Source organism: Berghia stephanieae, chromosome 3, assembly GCF_034508935.2.
Source record: "Berghia stephanieae isolate SIO BIC M18660-M18661 chromosome 3, UCSD_Bste_1.3, whole genome shotgun sequence".
In the NCBI taxonomy this organism is placed as follows: Eukaryota; Metazoa; Mollusca; class Gastropoda; order Nudibranchia; family Aeolidiidae; genus Berghia; species Berghia stephanieae.
Window position 1 is genome coordinate 54,497,515 of NC_088362.1, and position 8,138 is coordinate 54,505,652.

Below are 8,138 nucleotides of genomic sequence, written 5' to 3' on the forward strand. Positions count from 1 at the left end.
TGACACCTTTTCTTAATTATTTCTAAACGCGTAAAAACAAATCTCTTCACATCGGAAAACTTTGCTATTAAAACTCACACCCTGAACAAGCCCTGGTGTAGTGGTTTAGCACTCCACTTAGTAGTCAGTAGGTAAAAAATTACCCCAACAGGAAATTTAGTATAATTCAAAACAAAAAAAAAAAAAAAAAAAAAAGAAAAAAGAAAAGAAAACACGCAAGCCACCAGGGTATGATAGTAAATTGTCTATAGATAGAATGCGCTTGTCCAAGGAGTTCACAACATTGCCATCCGGAAGTATAACGGACCAACACACAAACTCTGTGTAACCATGAACTTTTATAGTCTGGTTAATACAGTTTAGTGAGTACAACTCACAAACGCGGATGGCAAAAACAATAACAAAGGCCTGAGTGACGTCATCTGCATACTATCTATCAAAAGTGAGTAGTTTTCTTAGTGGAGGTGGGAGTCAACAGACTTTGGCATTTTTTTGAGTGTTTTGGCATTTTTTGAGTCTTCCCCTGGCATTTTGTTGAAAAATAATCTGGCAACCCTGCTTCAGAAGGACGCGAAACAGTCTGTTCGTGTGTTTCCTCAGCTATGTATTCGCAGACAGAAACGAATAAATGGATGGTGACATTATCAAACAGTGATTTGGCTGAAGAAAGAAAAAAAATGTGAAAATAAACAGCAATGTTGAAAGAAAACGAGGAGTGTGCTTGTACTGCATGGGATCCCTACATGGATAAGGACATAAAAGCCATTGAAAACATTCAGAGAGCAGCTTCAAGATTTACCACAAGACGGAACCGGCATGTGTGACAGCCTAGAAAGAGGAGAGCTAACGCTCGTAGCTCCTCTTTCTAGGGTGACAGCAGCTCTTGAAACACTCCAGTCTCGTACAGAGAACGCGCGCATACATCTATTTCACAAAACAGTCAAAAGCAAACCCTCAGCTATAATAAGCATATGGATTCAAAACACATATACTCAACCAGGTTTCGTCACATCGACAAATTCCACCAGCTATTCCCAAGAACAAACACATAAAAATATAGCTTTTTCTAACAATACGCGAGTGGAACAAATTACCACATGACATAATAGATATCACAAAACCCATATAATTTCAACCTGTGTTCCACATACACAAGAACACCGAGATGATTAAATGACTGGAATGACAGGAATAGTGTGGTGTGATAACTAAAATTGATGTGTATAAGACAAGATATGCGGTGATGGGCACAATGTGCCTTTTGCATTGGATTTGAACCAGAAGAAGAGGCAACTGTATTGTTAAGCTTCAGTTGTTTTACAACTTGGTCACTGTCCATGAATTGATGAAAATGACAGTCGTGTGATTATCATTGTTCAATCAAAACGCCGACTGTTTTCTTTTTTTTTTTTTTTTTTTGGTATGACTATGCTGCTGCTGTTTCTGCTGCTACTACTACTGCTGCTGCTGTTTCTGCTGCTACTACTACTGCTGCTGCTACTGTTGCTGCTCTGCTACTGCTGCTGATGATGATGACGGTGATGAGGATGGTTATTATTATTATTATTATTATTATTATTATTATTATTATTATTATTATTATTATTATTATTATTATTATTATTATTATTATTATCATTTTGGACGTCATGATGATGATGATGATGATGATGATGATGATGATGATGATGATGATGATCCAATAACACAAAGCAAGAAAAGGAGGAAACCGGGTGGGGGTACATATACACTAAACTTTTGAAATTGAGGTGGTGGAGGCGAAAGGATAATTAGAGGTGAAATGATTGTGGGATGATGATGATGGGAATAATTTTGGTGGATGTAAAGAAAGGGTAGGGGGGGGGTGGTTGTGAAAATAATGATGCTGATGGCGACCGACGATGACGACAACGATGATGATAATGATGATGATGATGATGATGATGATGATTATCATCATCATCATCATCATCATCATTGTGGCGGGTTGTGTGTTATTTTTGTGGGATCGAGTCCAACCGATAGCTCAATGGTCTGGATTCGAACTAGTATGCGCGCTATGGCTCTCGTTACCAGCTGCGCCACTCAACCTATACCACAAACGGCTCAGGTTTAATCTAGGGAAGATTAAGAATTGCCTTAGGGTCCTTATAACTTAATTGTATTAATAACAAGTGAGTCAAGACAATAGTAACGCCCAACACAATAATAACAATTCTATACATAAAACTTAATTAGATTGTGACAGGAAAAGATAGAAAGAGTAAGTGTTTATTTAATATCAGGAAGAATACCTATAATTGAGTGGATCTAATTTATTATTTATTTATCTATTGGTTGATTTATTGATTTATTTATGATTGATTGATTTATTTAGTTTGTAATCATTTGTGTCTGTGGAAAGTACATTTGAACAGTGGCGTGGGGCCATTGGATCGAATGGTGCCAGGCACCGCACCAATCTTTTAAAAATCATTAACAGCATAATTTAATTAAAAATAAAACTGAGAAATTTTAACTCCACTGTCTTTCGCCAACTCGCCAACAACATACTGCCTTTTTAGTCTCCACTCTATTCAAGATTCCGAATCACGCACTGCGCCGACTCGTGTGTTGGTGACATCACTGCGCGAAGTAGTGACTAAATCAAACACCGTAGTGCAAAGCAATCCAAGCTCCAGTTAATGCTCTATCCTTTAGTATCGCTACAGCTGATTGAGCGAGAAACTGGGTCGAATTATACTATCTTCAAATAGCGGAAAACCCCTCGACTTGTGCCAGGATCCGAGAGCTCCACCGTTGGACGGGGGGATGCGCCAAATTAGGGTAACTTCGGCCATCCAAAATATTATTACATTAACTGTCAAAAACACTGATCATTGTCAAGTTTATTTGTAAGCAGCAAAGAAAGACAACATAAAACTTAAAAATATGACATATCAACCCCCCCCCCCCCCCCCCCCAACTCTTTTTCACGATTATTGAATAAAGTAATTCTTTGCAACGAAGCATTGTGGACGAATTTACCAACATTTTTCTTGCTTGTAGTTGTAGTGCCGAGTTGATGGTTACGTGTGTATGAGTGTTTATTTGTGTGTGTGTGTGTGTGTGTGTGTTTGTTTGTGCGTGTGTATTTGTGTGAGTCAGAGAAAGAAAGCGAAGATTGTCAACAGTTATACTTTGGTGTGTTTTTAGATTTTTTAAGTACTTAAGTGGAGTGATTTTTTCTTTGTGATGCTTTAAGATCTGAATCTACCTTTTATTTGTGCAATCATTAATCGTAGTCCACTGATTTCCATTATTTGAGATATACTTTGAAGTTTTGTTTTGTTAAACAATGAATTGCAATGAATCAAGTAGACTCTTTACTTCACCGGCGACCGTTTGGGAGATTGACACTAGATGACAAATTAGAAATAAAAAGACTAGTTCCTCACCAACCAACTGATTTTGAATTAACACAGGTGTGGAAATCTCGAAAACGCTCTTTTTCAGTGACATGGTATGACAGGCATGAATGGCTCACAGTTAGTTTAGAAGAAAAAAAAACCGTTTCTTTTGTTTTTATTGTCTACTTTTTACAGATACAACAAACACTGACAAATCATGGACATCTATAGGCTATAGTGACCTTAACCACTTCCATCGTAATTCTTAACCTCCTGAACGTTGTTTTAGCACCCTTAAAAGAGTGAAAAATTTCTTGCGAAATTCAATGAAACACAGAGCGGTTAAATTCGTTAATGATTCTGTCAATTCACAAAGCTGAAATAGATGCCATTCCAAATTTCAATAAACACATTATAAAAAGATTTGCAGAGATGAAACATCGCCGTGCAGATTTTCTATGCAAGTACTAAAAGTAAGTAATTTCTGTCATAGGTTTTTTTTTCTCTTTTGATTTACATTTATAACGTATTGATTGCATTATCGACCAAAACCAATCCTTTAAATGGTGGACAAAGAATAATTACAAAGACCTTTTCATACGGGACTTGTATCTCAGTGTTGTGGCTTGATGTTTTCATGAATTATTTGTTTTTGTGAGTTTTGTCCACTCGTAGAAACCATCGACCCTCCCCCCACCCTTCCAAAAAAGAGAGTTTTTAACATGTGCTCTCTCCTCTTAACCGTGTTCACTGTTTTAGAATGTTTTTTCTTCTTCTAATCATGGCACCACCATACGACGTCAATACGCCACGCCGCTGCATTTGAAAATGGTATAGGCCCGTTTGGCTTATCTTTATCCAGCCGGCTTGCTTGATTGAGGCAAATGTATCAGCTAGGTCCAGGGTTGGCTCCTGCTTTCAGGGTTTTCTGGACTTCGCAACAGTGTGTTGTAGTTATGGGCTGACAGGAAGGTTCTGGTGTCGGCGATGACTGACATCAGGGATTGGGTGCCTAAAGGATTGGCTACGGAGTAAAGATGGTTGATAGCCACGGATGGTGACAGCCAAAGACAAGGACCTTCAATTAAGAGTTAAAACAACAAGGTCTTAGAGCCAATAGAGTTTGTATTTCGCCACCGGATCGTCCTTGAGCGACACATCATAATAGCCTTTATTTGACGACAAAGGCAAGGAGAAGCAGTAACTCCATGATGATGGTAGTTATTACATTTGTATCAAACATCAACTGACAGTCGAGCTATCTTAAATGATGAGAATTTAACAGGGTTGTGTCCCTGGTATTTCTTAATTTATTTTTATTAATTATAATTGAGGTTATGATGTGTGGCCGGCGATTGGCGGTAGAGTACAGACATTCAAGCAATATACATATTGAATATAAATGAAATAATAGCATAGATCATAAACAAATGTTAACTATAGTATAAGATACATATTATAGATATAGTTTTGTACAGGTATTCCTACTTACGAACATCCATGGAATAGCACAATTAAAATATACACACAACTATAATAGTAATGCTAGATTAAGCATTGAATTCACAGTAATATCCCGTTCCACTTTGAATGTTAACCAATAATTCATTTTACCTTCAACCGAGAGAAGAAAAACTGTTACAAGTTTGAAATTGGAGGGATAGCTCTTCTTTCTTGGGATTCTTAGCGTGTGTGTGATTCAATTCAGAGATGAATTTGATTTTGTGAATTAAAGTGACGCTATCGGAATTATGAGGATAGCCAATCAGAAGAATGTTCCTGTTTAAGATAGCCAATGCTATTCAGATGCTTTGGTAAGAAAGAATTACGGAGAGCTAGAACGTTAATTGCAATTTTAGCTACTCTTGGACGAGACAAGAACCTCAGGGCATATGCACGTTGGAGTCTCGTTTGGAAAGGGTAATTAGCAGGGGAATCTGAATACAATGGGCAAACAATTTGAACAGGTGAATAAAGCCTTAAGCGGAAAGCGAGCGTTCCGTTATACAATGGGAAGGTTTCCCACATATTGACCAAATTTTCCGTTAGCAAAATTTAGAGCTTTATTGGAGAAAAGACTGTCCATGTTTTGAGTATTTTAACTCGAGGTGTTAATCTGCCTTGGCAAATATATATTGTCTACTAAGTTTGAAGTGGTTTTGAATGAGACGCTGACGAATGACAAAGAAATCACGCAGTGAAAGAAAATCGTTCATCACAATCATCATCATCATCATCATCATCGTCATCGTCATCATCATCATCATCATCATCATCATCATCATCATCATCATCATCATCATCATCATCTTTATTATATATCTTATTATTAATTATTATTATTTTATTATTATTATTATTATTATTATTATTATTATTATTATTATTTATTATTATTATTATTATATTATTATTATCATTATTATTATTATTATTATTATTATATTATTATTATTATATATATTATTATATAATAATATATTAATATAATAATAAAATTAATAATAATAATAATAATAATAATAATAATAATAATAATAATAATAATAATAATAATAATAAATAACAATAATAATAAAATAATAATAATAATAATAAAATAATCATATCACAATAATATAATAATAATATTAATAATAATATATCATATAATAATAATAATAAATAATAATAATAATAATAATAATAATAATAATAATAATAATAATAATAATAATAATAATAATAATAATAATAATAATAATAATAATAATAATAATAATAATAATAATAATAATAATAATAATAATAATAACAACAACAACAATAATAATAATAATAATAATAATAATAATAATAATAATAATAATAATAATAATAATAATAATAATAATAATAATAATATCATCATCATCATCATCATCATCATCATATAATAATAATAATAATAATAATAATAATAATAATAATAATAAAGAAAAAAGAAGAAGAAGAAGAAGAAGAGAAGAAGAAGAAGAAAAAATAATAATAATAATAATAATAATATATAATAATAATAATAATAATAATAATAATAATAATAATAATAAATAATAATCATAATAATAATAATATATCAACCACCCACCTAACACTCTGTAGTGTGGTATCTTATGTATGTCCTAGTCTTACTTTACCCTTTAGCTCAAACTTATGGAGAGACGACCTTCACCAGCCTTGGTTGTCAATCGTCTAGGAGAGGAAAACTCTAAAATCAAACGAAAACCTGGGTAGACTAGACATAAGACTGGAAGGCCATTAGTCTAGGAAAGACAGCTCCAAATTCAATCCTGATCCTCCAGGCATGGGTGTTTAAGCATAGGGACAACAACCCTGTTTTGTAAAAAAAAAAAACAAAAAAAAAAAAAACAACAAAAAAAGACATAGCAAAAAACAAATAAAGACAAATCCATATTAACCACTCTTTTTAGAAGTCTAACACGATCACACTAGGAATATGGAAACTGTTTATCCCCCCCCCCCCCCCCCTCCATCAATAAATCAGCTGCTTTACTAATTGAAAATGTCCAACGTCGAGCCACAAAACTTGTTCCCGAAATTTCAAACCTCAGCTACGAAGATAGACTCAGAGCATTAGACCTCCCTAGCCTCATGTGCAGAAGACTAAGAGATCTAATTGAAACGTATAAATTGACCAACGGTCTCTACAAAGTAAACGTAGAAGATTACCTCACATTTAACAAGGACAAAAGAACAAGAGGCCACTGTTATAAACTTGCCAAACAAAATTGCCGTTTAAACATCCGAAAAAAAAATCTTTAGTCAGCGAATTGTTGAGACGTGGAAAAGCCTGCCTAAAAAAATTGTTATATCGCCAAGCGTAAACAACTTTAAAAGCCAAATTGACAGTTTCCTGCAGGATCTAAAATACAGTACCGATTTCCCATTGAAGCCAGCCTTTCGACTTTCGACCTCCACAAGTTGGTGGAGACCAATCCAAAGACCATCAACGGGCCACCGGCCCTCTACGATGAACTCATACCCAAAAGCATCGACGAATAAACAGTAGCCTACCTTTATGGCCAGGGAAGGAATGAGGCTTCCATATCGGAGCTTATGACGTCGTGTAGCGAAAACCGAAAGGAATCTACAAAACTGACCTCTCTCTCTCTCTCTCTCTCTCTCTCTCTCTCTCTCTCTCTCTCTCTCTCTCTCTCTCTCTCTCTCTCTCTCCAAGATAGCAGCTTGAAATATCAGAATTATGTATGAAGCCGGAAGAGCAGCTCAAATAGCAGAAGATATGAAAGAATACAAAATCTTGATACACTTGGATTGTCAGAAATACGATGGAATCATGCTGGGGGAACAAGGCGTTTGGAGAGTAGGATTGTACTCCGGGCATATTGAAGAGGATGCACACGACACAGAAGGAGTAGCACTGATGATGATACCTGAAGAGAGACGCTCCCTCATTGGATGGGAACTAGTCGCTTTTTTCAACAAATAAACCAGACATTAGACTCAGTATTATTCAATGTTACGCACCAAGCAATGAAGCAGATTATGATAATAAATGGGAATTCTATCAACAGTTACATACAATTTTAGATAAGCAACAACCTAAGGATGTGCAAGTTATGATGGAAAGAAGGGATCACTCTTGAAAAAGAAAAATTTAGACAGCGATCAATTTAAAAACTACAGGCCAGTCTCGAACCTTCATTTCATTAAAATAATTAATAGAGAGAGAATGATTTACAAAATCGCATG